Raw genomic sequence first — 21,103 nt, forward strand, 5'->3', positions numbered from 1 at the left:
TAAGGTCATATTCGTAGATACCAGGAGTTAAGGCTTAAACGTATCTTTTTGGGGGACTCAATTCAACCCACTATCTAAATCTTGGATCTTGTTTGTTATAGCAGCTGGTATTATCTTCTCTGACTAATACAAGTCTGGTATTGATCCCAGCTACAAACTTTCTCCAGAAAGCCCTTTCTAACCTCTGTCCCTAAATATAGACCATCTGCTACTTTCATAGGGCACTCTCCACATTGTTTTAAACTTCCCTTATTATACCATTTATCATGCTGAGCTATAATGTCTTATTTACTTAGGTAAGTAAGCTTCTTGTCTCTTTTCACGCTATTCATGTCCTAGAGGCAGAACTTTCTTGTTCTTCATTGTTTCACCTATCCCTAGTTCATAATACGTTCCTTAATAAATTATTTTCAGGTAAACAAATGGAAGATACAGGGGTATGGATACTCTGGCACAAGCAACATTAGGTTGACTTTCTGCCTTCAGGGTTGTTTCAGTCTCTAATGGTCTCTCTGTTGCCAAATCCATTAATTTGGTATCACTTTCCTTGTCTTTTTTGTATCACAGCTGATGCCCTTGAACATCCCCACATATTAATGATGCTTTAAGAATCCGGCTTCCTTGGGTTCCTGGCTCTCAGCTTATCATCAGTTCCATCTTGAAAACTACTTCTTTTTCATTTCTATTTGTACCCCCTTGCTTATTACCTCAAACCTCACACTTTAACAGAAAGTGTTTCTTTCACTCAGTCCATGGGTAGACATGGTTAGTTGAATTGAGTTGAATTGCTTATTAACACAGCTCCCAGTCCAAACCTGCTTCACAGGGGACACTTATAGTAACCAAGTGGTCCCATGTAGGCCTGAGACTTACCTGCTTCTCCCCATTTTTTCCCCAGAATTATCATATCTCAGAATGTTCGATAAGAGGGGTTCCCCACAGACCATCAGGAGCCCTCAGCGATGGCAGGAACCAAAAGATTACCGTGTTCACTAAGCACTGCCCATTAAAAAAAAAAAAAACTTAAAAAACTAGGCTTTATTTTTTAGAACAGTTTTAGGTTCACAACAAAATTTAACTGAAAGTACAGAGAGTTTCCATACACCTTCTGCCCTCACATATGTACAGCATCCCCCACTGTTATGGATTTAATGGTTGTGTCTCCCCAGAATTCTTATGTTGAAACCTGATATTCCAATTTGATGGTATTAAGAAGTGGTGCCTTTGGAAGTAATTAGGATTAAATGAGGTCATGAGGGTGGAGCCCTTGCAAATGGTAATGCTGTTTTATTTTATTTTATTTTATTTTATTTTATTTTATTATTTTATTATTTTTTAATATATGAGATTTATTGTCAAACTGGTTTTCATACAACACCTAGTGCTCATCCCAAAAGATGCCCTCTTCAATACCCACCACCCCCCCTCCCACCCTCCCACCCACCCCCATCAACCTTCAGTTTGTTCTCAGTTTTTAAGAGTCTCTTATGCTTTGGCTCTCTCCCACTCTAACCTCTTTTTTTTCCCCTTCCCCTCGCCCATGGTCTTCTGTTAAGTTTCTCAGGATCCACATAAGAGTGAAAACATATGGTATCTGTCTTTCACTGTATGGCTTATTTCACTTAGCATAACACTCTCCAGTTCCATCCACGTTGCTACAAAGGACCATATTTCATGCTTTTTCATTGCCACATAGTACTCCATTGTGTATATAAACCACAATTTCTTTATCCATTCATCAGTTGATGGACATTTAGGCTCTTTCCATAATTTGGCTATTGTTGAGAGTGCTACTATAAACATTGGGGTACAAGTGCTCCTATGTATCAGTACTCCTATATCCCTTGGGTAAATTCCTAGCAGTGCTACTGCTGGGTCATAGGGTAGGTCTATTTTTAATTTTTTTGAGGAACCTCCACACTGTTTTCCAGAGCGGCTGCACCAGTTTTCATTCCCACCAACAGTGCAAGAGGGCTCCTGTTTCTCCACATCCTCTCCAGCATCTATAGTCTCCTGATTTGTTCATTTTGGCCACTCTGACTGGCATGAGGTGATATCTGAGTGTGGTTTTGATTTGTATTTCCCTGATGAGGAGCTACATGGAGCATCTTTTCATGTGCCTGTTGGCCATCCGGATGTCTTCTTTAGAGAAGTGTCTATTCATGTTTTCTGCCCATTTCTTCACTGGATTATTTGTTTTTTGGGTGTGGAATTTGGTGAGCTCTTTATAGATTTTGGATACTGGCCCTTTGTCTGACATGTCATTTGCAAATATCTTTTCCCATTCCATTGATTGCCTTTTAGTTTTGTTGATTGTTTCCTTTGCTGTGCAGAAGCTTTTCATCTCCATGAGGTCCCAATAGTTCATTTTTGCTTTGAATTCCCTTGCCTTTGGGCATGTTTCAAGTAAGAAATTGCTGCGGCTGAGATCAGAGGTTTTTTCCTGCTTTCTTCTCTAGGGTTTTGATGGTTTCCTGTCTCACATTCAGGTCCTTTATCCATTTTGAATTTATTTTTGTGAATGGTGTGAGAAAGTAGTCTAGTTTCAACCTTCTGCATGTTTCTGTCCAGTTCTCCCAGCACCATTTATTAAAGAGACTGTCTTTTTTCCATTGGATGTTCTTTCCTGCTTTGTCAAAGATTAGTTGGCCATACGTTTGTGGGTCTAGTTCTGGGGTTTCTATTCTATTCTATTGGTCTATGTGTCTGTTTTTGTGTCAATACCATGCTGTCTTGATGATTACAGCTTTGTAGTAGAGGCTAAAGCCTGAGATTGTGATGCCTCCTGCTTTGGTCTTCTTCAAAATTTCTTTGGCTATTCGGGGCCTTTTATGGTTCCATACAAATTTTAGGATTGATTGTTCTAGCTTCTAGAAGAATGCTTGTGCAATTTTGATTGGGATTGCATTGAATGTGTAGATAGCTTTGGGTAGTATTGACATTTTGACAATATTTATTCTTCCAACCCATGAGCATGGAATGTTTTTCCATTTCTTTATATCTTCTCAAATTTCCTTCATAAGCTTTGTATAGTTTTCAGCATACAGATCTTTTACATCTTTGGTTAGATTTATTCCTAGGTGTTTTATGCTTCTTGGTGCAATTGTAAACGGGATCAGTTTCTTTATTTGTCTTTTGTTGCTTCATTATTAGTGTGTAACAATGCAACTGATTTCTGTACATTGATTTTGTATCCTGCAATTTTGCTGAATTCATATATCAGTTCTAGCAGACTTTTGGTGGAGTCTATCAGATTTTCCATGTATAGTATCATGTCATCTGAAAAAGTGAAAGCTTGACTTCATCTTTGCCAATTTTGATGCTTTTGATTTCCTTTTGTTGTCTGATTGCCGATGCTAGTACTTCCAACACTATGTTAAACAATAGCGGTGAGAGTGGACATCCCTGTCGTGTTCCTGATCTCAGGGAAAAAGCTCTCAGGTTTTCCCCATTGAGGATGATGTTAGCTGTGGGATTTTCATAAATGGCTTTTATGATGTTAAGTATGATCCTTCTATCCCGACTTTCTCGAGGGTTTTTATTAAGAAAGGGTGCTGGATTTTGTCAAATGCTTTTTCTGCATCGAATGGCAGGATCATTTGGTTCTTATCTTTTCTTTTATTAATGTGATGTATAACGTTGATTGATTTGTGAATGTTGAACCAGCCCTGCATCCCAGGAATGAATCCCACTTGATCATGGTGAATAATACTTTTTATATGCTGTTGAATTCGATTTGCTAATATCTTATTGAGAATTTTTGCATCCATATTCATCAGGGATATTGGCCTGTAGTTCTCTTTTTTTAATGGGTTTCTGTCTGGTTTAGGAATCAAAGTAATACTGGCTTCATAGAATGAGTCTGGAAGTTTTCCTTCCCTTTCTATTTTTTGGAATAGCTTGAGAAGGTTAGGTATTATTTCTGCTTTAAACGTCTGGTAGAACTCCCCTGGGAAGCCATCTGGTCCTGGACTCTTATTTGTTGCAAGATTTTTTTTTTTAATTTTTTTTTAACGTTTTATTTATTTTTGAGACAGAGAGAGACAGAGCATGAACGGGGGAGGGGCAGAGAGAGAGGGAGACACAGAATTGGAAGCAGGCTCCAGGCTCTGAGCCATCAGCCCAGAGCCCGACGCGGGGCTCGAACTCACGGACCATGAGATCGTGACCTGAGCCGAAGTCGGCCGCCCAACCAACTGAGCCACCCAGGCGCCCCTGTTGCAAGATTTTTGATAACTGATTCAACTTCTTCGCTGGTTATGGGTCTGTTCAAGCTTTCTATTTCCTCCTGATTGAGTTTTGGAAGTTTGTGGGTGTTTAGGAATTTGTCCATTTCTTCCAGATTGTCCAGTTTGTTGGCATATAATTTTTCATAGTATTCCCTGATAATTGCTTCTATTTCTGAGGGATTGGTTGTAATAATTCCATTTTCATTCATGATTTTATCTATTTGGGTCATCTCACTTTTCTTTTTGAGAAGCCTAGCTAGAGGTTTATCAATTTTGTTTCTTTTTTCAAAAAAAAAAAAACACCTCTTGGTTTCATTGATCTGCTCTACAGTTTTTTTGTTTGTTTGTTTGTTTGTTTTTAGATTCTATAGTGCTTATTTCTTCTCTGATCTTTATTATTTCTCTTCTTCTTGGTTTAGGGTGTCTTTGCTGTTCTGCTTCTATTTACTTTAGGTGTGCTGTTAGATTTTGTATTTGGGATTTTTCTTGCTTCTTGAGATAGGCCTGGATTGCAATGTATTTTCCTCTCAGGACTGCCTTCACTGCATCCCAAAGCATTTGGATTATACTATTTTCATTTTCATTTGTTTCCATATATTTTTTAACTTCTTCTCTAATTGCCTGGTTGACCCATTCATTCTTTAGTAGGGTGTTCTTTAGCCTCCATGTTTTTGGAGGTTTTCCAGACTTTTTCCTGTGGTTGATTTCAAGCTTCATAGCATTGTGGTCTGAAAGTATGCATGGTATGATCTCAATTCTTTTATAGTTATGAAGGGCTGTTTTGTGATCCAGTATGTGATCTATCTTGGAGAATGTTCCATGTGCACTTGAGAAGAAAGTATATTCTGTTGCTTTGGGATGCAGAGTTCTAAATATATCTGTCAAGTCCATCTGATCCAATGTATCATTCAGGGCCCTTGTTTCTTTATTGATTGTGTGTCTAGATGATTGATCCATTGTTGTAAGTGGGGTATTAAAGTCGCCTGCAATTACCACATTCTTATCAATAAGGTTGCTTATGTTTATGAGTAATTGTTTTATATATTTGGGGGCTCCCATATTCGGCACATAGACATTTATAATTGTTAGCTCTTCCTGATGGATAGACCCTGTAATGATTATATAATGCCCTTCTTCATCTCTTGTTACAGCCTTTAATTTAAAGTCTAGTTTGTCTGATATAAGTATGGCTACTCCAGCTTTCTTTTGACTTCCAGTAACATGATAAATAGTTCTCCATCCCCTCATTTTCAATCTGAAGGTGTCCTCAGTCTAAAATGAATCTCTTGTAGGCAGCAAATAGATGGGTCTTGTTTTTTTACCCATTCTGATACCTTATATCTTTTGGTTGGTGCATTTAGTCCATTTACGTTCAGTGTTATTATAGAAAGACATGGGTTTAGAGTCATTGTGATGTCGATAGGTTTCATGCTTGTAGCGATGTCTCTGGTACTTTGTCTCGCAGGATCCCCCTTAGGATATCTTGTAGGGCTGGTGTAGTGGTGACGAATTCCTTCAGTTTTTGTTTGTTTGGGAAGACCTTTATCTCTCCTTCTATCCTAAATGACAGATTTGCTGGATAAAGGATTCTTGGCTGCATATTTTTTTCTGTTCATCCCATTGAAGATGTGCTGCCATTCCTTTCTGGCCTGCCAAGTTTCAGTAAAGAGATCCGTCACGAGTCTTATCAGTCTCCCTTTATATGTTAGAGCACGTTTATCCTAGCTGCTTTCAAAATTCTCTCTTTATCCTTGTATTTTGCCAGTTTCACTATGATATGTTGTGCAGAAGATCGATTTAAGTTATGTCTGAAGGGAGTTCTCTGTGCCTCTTGGATTTCAATGCCTTTTTCCTTCCCCAGATCAGGGAAGTTCTCAGCTATTATTTCTTCAAGTACACCCTCAGCACCTTTCCCTCTGTCTTCTCTCTCTGGAATACCAATTATGCGTATATTATTTCTCTTTAGTGCATCACTTAGTTCCCTAATTTTCCCCTCATACTCCTGGTTTTTTTTATCTCTCTTTTTCACAGCTTCTTCTTTTTCCATATTTTTATCTTCTAGTTCACCTGTTCTCTCCATTGCCTTTTCAATCCAAGCTGTGGTCATCCCCATTTTATTTTGCAGCTCATTAATAGCATTTTTTAGCTCCTCCTGGATGTTCCTGAGTTCCTTGAACTCTGTAGCAATAGATTCTCTGCTGTCCTTTATACTGTTTGCAAGCCCAGGGATTAATTTTATGACTATTATTCAACATCACTTTCTGTTATATTGTTTAAATTGTTTTTGATCCGTTTGTTAGCTGTCACTATTTCCTGGAGATTCATTTGAGGGGAATTCTTCCGTTTTGTCATTTTGGATAGTCCCTGGAGTGGCACGGAACTGCAGGGCTCTTCCTCTGTGCTGTCTGAAGTAGCTTGCGTTGGTGGGTGGGGCCGCAGTCAGACCAGATGTCTGCTCCCAGCCCACCGCTGGGGCAACAGTCAGACTGGTGTGTACCTTCTCTTCCCCTCTCCTAGGGGTGGGATTCACTGTGGTGTGGCGTGGCCCATCTGGGCTACTTGCACACTGCCCGGTTTGTGGTGCTGGGTATCTGGCATATTAACTGGGGTGGATAGGCAAGGTTCACAGGGGTGGGAGGGGCAGGCTCAGCTCATATATCCTTCAGTGATCCGCTTCAGGAGGGTCCCTACAGCACCAGGAGGGAGTCAGACCCATTGCTGGAGGGATGGATCTGCAGAAGCACAGAGTTGGGTGTTTGCGCAGTGCAAGGAAGTTCCCTGACAGGAACTAGTTCCCTTTGGGATTTTGGCTGGGGGATGGGCGAGGGAGATGGCGCTGGTGAGTGCCTTTGTTCCCTGCCAAGCTGAGCTCTGTCTCTGGGGCTCAACAACTCTCCCTCCCGTTGTCTTCCAGACCTCCCGTTCTCTGAGCAGAGCTGTTAGCTTATAACCTTCCAGATATTCAGTCCTGCTTGTTCTCCGAACTCACTCCGTCCGGCCCCTCTGCTTTTGCAAGCCAGACTCGGGGGCTCTGCTTTGCCGGCAGGCTGCCCCACTGCCCCGGCTCCCTCCCGCCAGTCCGTGGAATGCGCACTGCCTCTCTGCCCTTCCTACCCTCTTCCATGGGCCTCTCGTCTACACTTGGCTCCGGAGAATCTGTTCTGCCAGTCTTCTGGCGGTTTTCTGGGTTATTTAGGCAGGTGTGGGTGGAATCTAAGTGATCAGCAGGAAGCAGTCACAAATGGTAATGGTTTTATAAGAGTCACTAGAGAGCTTGCTTCCTCTATCTGCTCCCTGCTATATGAGGATAAAGTCAGTAGTCTGCAGCCCAGAAGAGAGCTTTCATCAGAAATCAGCAATGCTGGTCCCCTGATCCTGGACTTCTGGCTTCCAGAACTGTAAGAAATAAATTGTGGGTGTTTATAAGTCACCCAGTCTATGGTAATTTTTGGTTATGGTAGCCTGAATGGACTAAGTCACTCACTATCAATCCCCCCACTAGTGTGGTCCATTTGTTAGAATGAACTTGCATTGATACATCATCATCACCCAAAATCCATAGTTTTCATTATATTGTTTCCATTCCATTCCATTCCATTCCATTCCATTCCATTCCATTCTACAGGTTTTGACAAGTGCATAGTTACATTTATCCACCATTATAGTATCATACAGAATGGTTTCTTCCCTGCCCTAAAATTTTTCTGCCATCTACCTATTTTTCCCTCCCTCCCCTTCAACCCTTGGCAATCACTGAAATTTTTACTGTCTCTATAGTGTTATCTTTTCTAGAATGTCATATAGTTGGCGTTGTATAGAATGTAGCCATTTCATGTTAGCTTCTTTCACTTAATACTGTGCATTTAGGATCTTCCATATCTTCTTATGGCTTGTAAGTTCATTACTTTTCTAGCATTGAATAGTACTCCATTGTCTAGATGTACCACAGTTTAATTATCCATTCACGTACTAAAAGATGTCTTGATTGATTAATAGTTTGGAAATTATAGGGGCGCCTGGGTGGCTCAGTCAGATAAGCATCTGACTCTTGATTTTGGCTCAGGTCATGATCTCATGGTTCATGAGATCGAGCCCCACATCAGACTCTGCCCTGACATCTTGGTGCCTGCTCAGAATTCTTTCTCCCTCCCTCCCCCACCGCTCTCTCTCTCTCTGCCCCTCCCCTGCTATCTCTCTCTCTCAAAATAAATAAATAAACTTAAAAAAAAAAAGAAATACCATATGATTCCAAAATTCCACTATTGGATATTTACCTAAAGAAAATAAAAACACTAATTTGAAAAGATATATATACAACCCCATATTTATTGCAGCATTATTTGTAACAGCTAAGATATGGAAGCAACCCAAGGTTCCATCAATAGATGCATAGATAAAGAAGAGGTAGTATATATGTAAAATGGAATATTATCCCATCTCTAAAAGGAATAAAACCTGGCCATTTGCAACAACATGAATGGACCTATAAGGCATTATGCTAAGTGAAATAAGTCAGACAGAGAAAGACAAATAGCACATGAATTCATTCAATGTCTTCAATAGATAGAAATCTATTAGGATTTTCTATTTCTTCTTATTATTTTTATTTTTTATTTTTTTTAGAAAGAGAGAGAGAAAGAGAAGGGTAGAGGGAGAGGGAGAGGGAAAGGAAGAGAGAGAACTTTAAGCAGGCTCCATGCCCAATGCAGAGCCCAACATGGGGTTCAATCTCATGACTGTGAGATCATAACCTGAGCCAAAATCAAGAGTCGGATGCTTAACTGACTGAGCCACCCTGGTGTCCCAATTTTCTACTTTTTCTTGTGTGACTTTGGCAGATTGTGTTGTTCAAGGAATTGGTCCATTTTATCTAGGGAATAAAATGTGAACATAGAGTTGTTTATAGTGTCCCTTTACTATCCTTTTAATGTCAATAGGATCTCTAGTTACATCTCTTTTTTCATTTATGATATTAGAAATGTGTATCTTCTCTCTCCCTCTTTCTCTTATTGATTAACTTGACTAGAGCCTTATCAATTTTATTGATCTTCTCAAAGAAACACCTTTTATTTTTGTTGACTTTCTCTATTGATTTTCTATTTTCTTTTTTTTTTTTCTGAAATTTATTGACAAATTGGTTTCCATACAACACCCAGTGCTCATCCCAAAAGGTGCCCTCCTCAATACCCATCACCCACCCTCTCCTCCCTCCCACCCCCCATCAACCCTCAGTTTGTTCTCAGTTTTTAACAGTCTCTTATGCTTTGGCTCTCTCCCATTCTAACCTCTTTTTTTTTTTTCCTTCCCCTCCCCCATGGGTTCCTGTTAAGTTTCTCAGGATCCACATAAGAGTGAAACCATATGGTATCTGTCTTTCTCTGTATGGCTTATTTCACTTAGCATCACACTCTCCAGTTCCATCCACGTTGCTACAAAAGGCCATATTTCATTTTTTCTCATTGCCACGTAATATTCCATTGTGTATATAAACCACAATTTCTTTATCCATTCATCAGTTGATGGACATTTAGGCTCTTTCCATAATTTGGCTATTGTTGAGAGTGCTGCTATGAACATTGGGGTACAAGTGGCCCTATGCATCAGTGCTCCTGTATCCCTTGGATAAATTCCTAGCAGTGCTATTGCTGGGTCATAGGGTAGGTCTATTTTTAATTTTCTGAGGAACCTCCACACTGCTTTCCAGAGCGGCTGCACCAATTTGCATTCCCACCAACAGTGCAAGAGGGTTCCCGTTTCTCCACATCCTCTCCAGCATCTATAGTCTCCTGATTTGTTCATTTTGGCCACTCTGACTGGCGTGAGGTGATACCTGAGTGTGGTTTTGATTTGTATTTCCCTGATAAGGAGCGACGCTGAACATCTTTTCATGTGCCTGTTGGCCATCCGGATGTCTTCTTTAGAGAAGTGTCTATTCATGTTTTCTGCCCATTTCTTCACTGGGTTATTTCTTTTTCGGGTGTGGAGTTTGGTGAGCTCTTTATAGATTTTGGATACTAGCCCTTTGTCCGATATGTCATTTGCGAATATCTTTTCCCATTCCGTTGGTTGCCTTTTAGTTTTGTTGGTTGTTTCCTTTGCTGTGCAGAAGCTTTTTATCTTCATAAGGTCCCTGTAATTCACTTTTGCTTTTAATTCCCTTGCCTTTGGGGATGTGTCGAGTAAGAGATTGCTACGGCTGAGGTCAGAGAGGTCTTTTCCTGCTTTCTCCTCTAAGGTTTTGATGGTTTCCTGTCTCACATTTAGGTCCTTTATCCATTTTGAGTTTATTTTTGTGAATGGTGTGAGAAAGTGGTCTAGTTTCAACCTTCTGCATGTTGATGTCCAGTTCTCCCAGCACCATTTGTTAAAGAGGCTGTCTTTTTTCCATTGGATGTTCTTTCCTGCTTTGTCAAAGATGAGTTGGCCATACGTTTGTGGGTCTAGTTCTGGGGTTTCTATTATATTCCATAGGTCTATGTGTCTGTTTTGGTGCCCATACCATGCTGTCTTGATGATGACAGCTTTGTAGTAGAGGCTAAAGTCTGGGATTGTGATGCCTCCTGCTTTGGTCTTCTTCTTCAAAATTCCTTTGGCTATTCGGGGCCTTTTGTGGTTCCATATGAATTTTAGGATTGCTTGTTCTAGTTTCGAGAAGAATGCTGGTGCAATTTTGATTGGGATTGCATTGAATGTGTAGATAGCTTTGGGTAGTATTGACATTTTGACAATATTTATTTTTCCAATCCATGAGCAGGGAATGTCTTTCCATTTCTTTAAATCTTCTTCAATTTCCTTCATAAGCTTTCTATAGTTTTCAGCATACAGATCCTTTACATCTTTGGTTAGATTTATTCCTAGGTATTTTATGCTTCTTGGTGCAATTGTGAATGGGATCAGTTTCTTTATTTGTCTTTCTGTTGCTTCATTGTTAGTGTATAAGAATGCAACTGATTTCTGTACATTGATTTTGTATCCTGCAACTTTGCTGAATTCATGGATCAGTTCTAGCAGACTTTTGGTGGAGTCTGTCGGATTTTCCATGTATAATATCATGTCATCTCCAAAAAGCGAAAGCTTGACTTCATCTTTGCCAATTTTGATGCCTTTGATTTCCTTTTGTTGTCTGATTGCTGATGCTAGAACTTCCAGCACTATGTTAAACAACAGCGGAGAGAGTGGGCATCCCTGTCGTGTTCCTGATCTCAGGGAAAAAGCTTTCAGTTTTTCCCCGTTGAGGATGATGTTAGCTGTGGGCTTTTCATAAATGGCTTTTATGATCTTTAAGTATCTTCCTTCTATCCCGACTTTCTCAAGGGTTTTTATTAAGAAAGGGTGCTGGATTTTGTCGAAGGCCTTTTCTGCATCGATTGACAGGATCATATGGTTCTTCTCTCTTTTTTTGTTAATGTGATGTATCACGTTGATTGATTTGCGAATGTTGAACCAGCCCTGCATCCCAGGAATGAATCCCACTTGATCATGGTGAATAATTCTTTTTATATGCCGTTGAATTCGATTTGCTAGTATCTTATTGAGAATTTTTGCATCCATATTCATCAGGGATATTGGCCTGTAGTTCTCTTTTTTTACTGGGTCTCTGTCTGGTTTAAGAATCAAAGTAATACTGGCTTCATAGAATGAGTCTGGAAGTTTTCCTTCCCTTTCTATTTCTTGGAATAGCTTGAGAAGGATAGGTATTATCTCTGCTTTAAACGTCTGGTAGAACTCCCCTGGGAAGCCATCTGGTCCTGGACTCTTATTTGTTGGGAGATTTTTGATAACCGATTCAATTTCTTCGCTGGTTATGGGTCTGTTCAAGCTTTCTATTTCCTCCTGATTGAGTTTTGGAAGAGTGTGGGTGTTCAGGAATTTGTCCATTTCTCCCAGGTTGTCCAATTTGTTGGCATATAAGTTTTCATAGTATTCCCTGATAATTGTTTGTATCTCTGAGGGATTGGTTGTAATAATTCCATTTTCATTCATGATTTTATCTATTTGGGTCATCTCCCTTTTCTTTTTGAGAAGCCTGGCTAGAGGTTTGTCAATTTTGTTTATTTTTTCAAAAAACCAACTCTTGGTTTCGTTGATCTGCTCTACAGTTTTTTTAGTTTCTATATTGTTTATTTCTGCTCTGATCTTTATTATTTCTCTTCTTCTGCTGGGCTTAGGCTGCCTTTGCTGTTCTGCTTCTAGTTCCTTTAGGTGTGCTGTTAGATTTTGTATTTGGGATTTTTCTTGTTTCTTGAGATAGGCCTGGTTGCAATGTATTTTCCTCTCAGGACTGCCTTTGCTGCATCCCAAAGCGTTTGGATTGTTGTATTTTCATTTTCGTTTGTTTCCATATATTTTTTAATTTCTTCTCTAATTGCCTGGTTGACCCACTCATTCGTTAGTAGGGTGTTCTTTAACCTCCATGCTTTTGGAGGTTTTCCAGACTTTTTTCTGTGGTTGATTTCAAGCTTCATAGCATTGTGGTCTGAAAGTAAGCATGGTATAATTTCAATTTTTGTAAACTTATGAAGGGCTGTTTTGTGACCCAGTATATGATCTATCTTGGAGAATGTTCCATGTGCACTTGAGAAGAAAGTATATTCTGTTGCTTTGGGATGCAGAGTTCTAAATATATCTGTCAAGTCCATCTGATCCAATGTCTCATTCAGGGCCCTTGTTTCTTTATTGACCGTGTGTCTAGATGATCTATCCATTTCTGTAAGTGGTGTATTAAAGTCCCCTGCAATTACCACATTCTTATCAATAAGGTTGCTTATGTTTACGAGTAGTTGTTTTATATATTTGGGGGCTCCGGTATTCGGCGCATAGACATTTATAATTGTTAGCTCTTCCTGATGGATAGACCCTGTAACTATTATATAATGTCCTTCTTCATCTCTTGTTACAGCCTTTAATTTAAAGTCTAGTTTGTCTGATATAAGTATGGCTACTCCAGCTTTCTTCTGGCTTCCAGTCGCATGACAAATAGTTCTCCATCCCCTCACTCTCAATCTAAAGGTGTCCTCAGGTCTAAAATGAGTCTCTTGTAGACAGCAAATAGATGGGTCTTGTTTTTTTATCCAATCTGATACCCTATGTCTTTTGGTTGGCGCATTTAATCCATTTACATTCAGTGTTATTATAGAAAGATACGGGTTTAGAGTCATTGTGATGTCTGTATGTTTTATGCTTGTAGTGATGTCTCTGGGACTTTGTCTCACAGGGTCCCCCTTAGGATCTCTTGTAGGGCTGGTTTAGTGGTGACAAATTCCTTCAGTTTTTGTTTGTTTGGGAAGACCTTTATCTCTCCTTCTATTCTAAATGACAGACTTGCTGGATAAAGGATTCTTGGCTGCATATTTTTTCTGTCTAGCACCCTGAAAATCTCGTGCCAATTCTTTCTGGCCTGCCAAGTTTCAAAAGAGAGATCAGTCACGAGTCTTATAGGTCTCCCTTTATATGTGAGGGCATGTTTACCCCTTGCTGCTTTCAGAATTTTCTCTTTATCCTTGTATTTTGCCAGTTTCACTATGATATGTCGTGCAGAAGATCGATTCAAGTTACGTCTGAAGGGAGTTCTCTGTGCCTCTTGGATTTCAATGCCTTTTTCCTTCCCCAGTTCAGGGAAGTTCTCAGCTATTATTTCTTCAAGTAGCCCTTCAGCACCTTTCTCTCTCTCTTCCTCCTCTGGGATACCAATTATGCGTATATTATTTCTTTTTAGTGTATCACTTAATTCTCTAATTTTCCCCTCATACTCCTGGATTTTTTTATCTCTCTTTTTCTCAGCTTCCTCTTTTTCCATAACTTTATCTTCTAGTTCACCTATTCTCTCCTCTGCCTCTTCAAGCCGAGCTGTGGTGGTTTCCATTTTGTTATGCATTTCGTTTAAAGCGTTTTTCAGCTCCTCGTGACTGTTCCTTAGTCCCTTGATCTCTGTAGCAAGAGATTCTCTGCTGTCCTGTATACTGTTTTCAAGCCCAGCGATTAATTTTATGACTATTATTCTAAATTCACTTTCTGTTATGTTATTTAAGTCCTTTTTGATCAGCTCATTAGCTGTTGTTATTTCCTGGAGATTCTTCTGAGGGGAATTCTTCCGCTTGGTCATTTTGGATAGTCCCTGGTGTGGTGAGGACCTGCAGGGCTCTTCCCCTGTGCTGTGGTGTATAACTGGAGTTGGTGGGCGGGGCCGCAGTCCAACCTGATGTCTGCCCCCAGCCCACCGCTGGGGCCACAGTCAGACTGGTGTGTGCCTTCTCTTCCCCTCTCCTAGGGGCGGGATTCACTGTGGGGTGGTGTGGCTCGTCTGGGCTACTTGCACCCTGCCAGGCTTGTGATGCTGGGGATCTGGCGTATTAGCTGGGGTGGGTAGGCAAGGTGCTCAGGGGCAGGAGGGGCAGGCTTAGATCGCTTCTCCTTAGGTGATCCACTTCAGGAGGGGCCCTGTGGCAGCTGGAGGGAGTCAGATCCGCTGCCGGAGGTTTGGCTCCGCAGAAGCGCAGAGTTGGGTGTTTGCGTGGAGTGAGCAAGTTCCCTGGCAGGAACCGGTTCCCTTTGGGATTTCGGCTGGGGGATGGGCAGGGGAAATGGCGCTGGTGAGCGCCTTTGTTCCCCACCAAACTGAGCTCTGTTGTCAGGGGGCTCAGCAGCTCTCCCTCCCTTTGTCCTCCAGCCTTCCCGCTTTCCGAGCAGAGCTGTTAATTTATGACCTCCCAGACGCTAAGTCGCGTTTGCTGTCGGAACACAGTCCGTCAGGCCCCTCCGCTTTTGCAAGCCAGACTCGGGGGCTCTGCTTGGCCGGCGAGCCGCCCCTCCGCCCCGGCTCCCTCCCGCCAGTCCGTGGAGCGCGCACCGCCTCGCCGCCCTTCCTACCCTCTTCCGTGGGCCTCTCGTCTGCGTTTGACTCCGGCGACTCTGTTCTGCTAATCCTCTGGCGGTTTTCTGGGTTATTTAGGCAGGTGTAGATGGAATCTAAGTGATCAGCCGGACGTGCGGTGAGCCCAGCGTCCTCCTAAGCCGCCATCTTGCCGCCTGACTTGATTTTCTATTTTCAATTTCATTGATTTTTGCTCTAACTTGTAGTATTTATTTTCTTTTATGTTGGATTAGTTTGCTTTTTTCTCTCTAGTTTCCTAAGGTGGAAGTTTGATTTCATATCTATTTTCTTTTCTAATATAGCACTTAATGTTTAAATTCTCCTTTTAGCTCTGCTTTCGCTGTCTCTCACAGATATTGATAAGGTATCATTTTCACTTAGGTCAAAATATTTCTAAGTTTATCTTGAGATTTCTTCTTTGATCCATGTGTTATTTACAAATATGTTGTTTAATCGCCACATATTTCAGAATTTTTCAGTTATCTGTCTGTTAATGACTTCTTATTTAAGGCCTTGTGCATAATATTTGGAGTAACGTAGTAGGTAAGAAATGCAGTGGGTAAGAGATGAAGCCCATTGACCCTGACCACAGATTCTCTGAATGATACATAACTTCTGAACATGATAACTCTATTAAGTGTCTATTGTTGCATGACCAGTTGAGTAAAACAACTTCAAAACTCAGTTGAGTAAAACAATAAATATTCATTATCTCTATAAGCCAGGAATCCAGGTGTGGCTTAGCTGGGTGTCTCTGACTCAGAGTCTTTCATGAAACTGCAAATTGTGGGCCAGTGCTGTGTCTCATCTGAAAATGCAATGAGGCAGGTGTGGATGGAGCTTACTCATTGGTTGTTGACAGGGTTGGCCCCTTGCTACCTAGGACTCCCCCTAGGGCTGCCTTAATATAGGCAGCTGGCTCACCCAGGGTAAATGATCCAAGAGATAAAGGGTGAGAGAACCCAAGAAGGAAGTCACAATCTTTTTACAACTTACTGTTGAAAGTGATACCCCACCACTTTTGCTGTATTCTGTTCATTAGAAGTAAGTCAACAAGTCCAGCTATACTCACAAGGAAGTTGTTGCACAGGGATGAAAACATCAATGACAGCCATTTTAGAGGTTGCCAGCCACAAAGAACACATGTCTGTTTGCACAGATCATCTCAGTCAATATCTTTATGTATCTGTCTTGGTTTGGCCCCTCCTTTTTCTCTTTTGCTTTCCTTCCATTCCCCATATGTTTTTACAATGCTATCCAAAACTCATCAGTTGGGGCCAAGAAAGTCTGATAAAAAGTTGAGAGACAAACTACGTAGTCAAAAACACTCTCCTCACTATACATACTTATTACAAGGGGGGAAATAGTGATTTTATAGTGGAGAAGTCTGGCAGACAGCACCTCAATTAGTTAAATAAAGTTAACATTGCAAGCAATAGGACAAGTTAAAATCACATTCTTCTTCATAGGATGCAATGAGAACACAGCATCACTTATGTGAGGTTCCTGTCAAAGATGGGTACCCTGCCTTTAATTATGAGGTAACATTAGACTTATACAAATTGGTAAATATTCTAAAGCCTGTGCTCTTCAAAATGTCAGAGTCATAAAAGTCAAGGAGAGACCATGGAACTTTTCCAGATTGCAGGCAACTAAAACAACACAGTGACTAAATGTAACATTTGGTTCTGGACCGGATCCTATTTCTATAAACGTCATTATGGGGACAGTTGGTGAAGCCTGAGTGGAGGCTGATGACTAGATGGGGTGGGGTACCGATGTTAATTTCTTGATATTAATGGTTCCACTGTGGCTAGTTAGGAGAACATCCTTGATTGTAGGACAGACATTGCCATATTCAGGAGGAATGGGCATCACATCAGCAACTTACTCTTAAATGGTTTCAGGGGGAAAAAAAGAGCTCTTTGTTCAATACTTATAACCTTTCTGTAAGTTTGAAATTTCTTCAAAATGTAATGTTTGAAATCCCCAATTAGGATATAAAATTATATGACTATCCCACTTATGGATATAAGGTTTCCTCTAAAAGCACACTTTCCAGACTTGTTAACCCCATAAATACTAACTCATCCTTTTGGTTATGTCTTTTCCTTGGGATGAAAATCTTCTCCAAAGCAACACTGAGGACACAGCCTTAGGACTAAGCTTGGAAATGCCAAATCTAATTAAACTCTTCTAAGCACAGGAATTAGGGGAGCAAAAAATAAATCTCACATTTGGAAAGAATGTACATCAAGGAAAAGATGGAAAATGTTGCATTGCCCATCAAATCCTTAAGATTTTGGTTCAGTTTAAAAATAGAAATCCTGGGGTGCCTGGATGGCTCAGTTGGTAGAACATGTGACTCTTGATCTCAGAGTCAAGTTCAAGCCCTATGTTGGTTGTAGAGATTACTTAAAAACAAGCAAACAAACAAACAAGCAAACAAACAAAATAGAAGTAGAAATCCCAATCCTTTGTGAGACTCTACAAATTAAGTTACTCTCATGTATTTTTATATTTAGTCTATGAAATGGAAACAAAAAAGATTTTGTATATACTACCAAACAACCTGCCAATTATCATCACCAAAACCTTTTATTGACATAAGCTCTCAAGATTATGAGGACAAAAGTAGGTGTCACAGTCAGCAAGGATTCATGGGACAAACAGGAGGGGCATCTAAAGCATCATGGACCTTGGAATAATGATTTTCTAGAACAACAGAAATGCTGAAACCCAGATACATGGCAATGGATGGAGGAATAGAAGAAATATAAAGAAATGAACAAAAATCTGCACTTCTGTGAAACTGCTATAACAACAATCCAATATGGGGTGCCTGGGTGGCTCAGTCAGTTGGACGGCCGTCTTTGGGTCAGGTCATGATCTCATGGCTTGTGAGTTCAAGCCCTGCATTGGGCTCTGTGCTGACAGCCCAGAGCCTGGAGCCTGCTTCAGATTCTGTGTCTCCCTCTCTCTCTCTGACCCTCCCCCGCTCACGCTCTGTCTTTCTCTCCTTCAAAAATAAACATAAAAAAACAATACTTCCATAGATGCGAATGGTTTGGGAAAATAATTGGAAAGAATGCAAAAATGTTGGGGTGGGGGAAGGAGTGAAGTTTCTGAGTACTAGAATCTCTTGGGTTTGAGGCCACAAGGCACTTCAGGACTTCAGAGAGGGTGGTGGGGTTTCATGCTTCCACTCCTCTCGTTTGTGGCCAGGACTTCTGGCTCTCTGTTTCTCTCACTGCATGTAGCACTCTCCCTTCCTTCTGACTTCCACACATCCAAATAGGCCATTTTTAGTCTTCATGGATAAGAAGCATGAAGGTCAGATGCAACATTCCTTCATTTGATATAATCAAAGACATACCCTCTTCAAATCTAAAATATTTGACACACTCTACAGCCTAGGCTCTGTTGATTCTGGAAACTACACCAAACACTGTTTTAAGACACGAGATATTTCTTCTCTATCTAGGGGTCACTCTTTGTTCTTTTCATATTTTCCCCTGAAGCTGTTGAACTTATTTCTTAAGCTCTGTAATCTTGTCTGTGATGATTCATATCCTAAGCAATTTTTCATTTTTCATACATTTCTTAAGTTATATTTTCAAGGATTGTCTATATCCGAAGTCGTGAAGTTTATCAGCACAACATTAACCATCATATTGCCTGTTGATTCCTATGGTGTTTACAGGATCTATAGCATTGTTCTCTCTTTCATTCCTGATGTTGGGGACTAGAGTGGCCTCCTTTTTTTTTCCTTTTATTTTAAAATTAACTAATTAATTAATTATGGGGGGAGGGGCAGAGAGAAAGGGACAGAGGGTCTGAAGCCGGCTTTGCCCTGACAGCAGTGAGCCCTATGTGGGCTTGAACTCACAAACTGTGAGATCATGACCTGAGCTGAAGTCTCAACCGACTGAACCACCAAGGTGCCCCACCTCCTTTTTTCTTGACCAGTCCAGCTACAACCTCATCCTATAACATTTTAAGTTCCTGTTTAATTCAGACCATCTCTGTCCTTTTGTTTCTCTTGAAATGCAAGTTGCTTAGCAGCCAGTGAATTCATAGGACCAGTTGGGGACAGAGTTAGAGGAGGAGGTGTTGGTGCAGGCAAGGTCAGAGGCAGCATCTATGGAAGGTGGGGAGACTGATAAGGACAGAGTTCTATGACTCAGAAGCTGGGTGGGTGCAGAACAGCAGTGCAAAATAGCCACAGTTACCCACCCTTCCGCAGTTATTACGAGTTATTACAGAGATACTTCCTGGTAATGTATTGTCAAGGACCATTTCCCAGCACATTCTGCTGAGGCCTGAGGAACTGACCACTTGTGCTCTCCAGCTGTACATTAAATTCACAGGAGTGTCCAGAATGTGGAACTATACATATATAGAGTGTATGTTTCCCTGTAACTGGGAAGGAAGAGACACACAACAAGACTTCAGAGAGAGCAAAAAGGCTACATTTACCAAGCTCTGTTTATGTAAGCCAAAGTTTCCTCTGACATGTTTGCATGATATGGGTAATTTTTGGTTTCCAATTCTCCACAGCAGCATGTATTATCCATTATTTAATAAGAAAAACACATATGTCTATATGTGCTACAGTTTGGTGAACTAGAAGAGGTAAACAGTAAAGAAAAATACCAATAAAATGAGTTGTTGATAATAGAAATAAATAATAAAAAACTAAGACCAAGTTGACAACCAATATAGAGCAAAATATGAAAGCCTAAGCTTCTTTTTATAAGATACGAAGCACTTCCCTTTGGCCTCAGATCAGACCCAGAATAGAACGTTGCCTGTACTCTCAAGCAAAAGCAGGGAGTCTTATATCTTAGCTCTGTTTTTCCAGTGATCACATCCTCACTTGGGTTATGCAGTTGACACCACATCAGTACAATCTAGAGACGTTCGCTGACCTTCAGTAGAGATTTATGGTGGATCATAGTGCGTTTGTTTAAAAATGAGAATACTAAATAGGCAAAAGAATGTTTATCCAGTGTGGAGCATTTGTCCATTGTGATCCAGGAAAGACTCAAGCTCCTTCAGCTTAGCAATACGGGTACAGAGGAGGGACCATCCTCTCCACACCAACCCCTCCACCCCGCCCCGCCCTGTAGTCTCAATTTGGCCATTTGTAATTCAAGAATCCTTTGTCCCTGGTTCCCCAAATGGCAATTCTGAAGAGGATTGAGCAATGCTCCAAGATACTCCCTCATTAACTGCTCGGTGGTCACCTGTTTTCAGAGGTAAAACTATTTATTTTACAATGTTTTATTCCAGGTCTTTCTAGAGTCACCCATGTGTTAATATTCGTGCATAATCTTCTCTTTTTTTTATTTCCTGCACATCTTTCCTCCAGTCAGGGAAGTGTGGTCTATGGCTACAGCTCCCACAAGGACCCACAGCTTCCTGATTCATAGCAGAAGAGATGTAAACATCTTCATCTGGAAAAAGCATAGAGCAGAGATGCCCAGGGGAGTAGAGAGGTATAGGGATGGTGAGCTAATAATAACCTGTGGCGTTCTGTTCAAGGACAAGGGAAGCCAGGGTGGAGACTGTGATAAACCAAGGTGAATATGTAACAATCCCAGGGCGGTCCCTTAGAGGAAGACTTAGCTCCTGGGACCCCAGGGGAGATGCTTCCTGCCAGCCTTGGGAAGCATGCTTCAGAAAGCCGTGGCAGTCTCTGCTTGCTTTCCGGATCAGATGTGCTGGGAGGGACAGGCAGGCTGGGGAGGGGCTGTGGTCACATCATCTCATATACCCACTGCAAACCTCACAGCATGATGAGGTGAAACTAGACTTTGTTTTAAAATCAAATTGAATTTAATTTTTTGTTTGTTTTTCTCTTTTGGACCTTTCCCCAAACCAGATCAAAAACAAACCAACAAACTTGTTTGTTTGTTTTTTAATAAAAGGAAAATTACCCAAGAAACACAGAATCGAAAATAGTGCCATAAACCCCTGCACCCATGGTCAACATGGCCCC

Source organism: Prionailurus viverrinus, chromosome A3, assembly GCF_022837055.1.
Source record: "Prionailurus viverrinus isolate Anna chromosome A3, UM_Priviv_1.0, whole genome shotgun sequence".
Classification (NCBI taxonomy): Eukaryota; Metazoa; Chordata; class Mammalia; order Carnivora; family Felidae; genus Prionailurus; species Prionailurus viverrinus.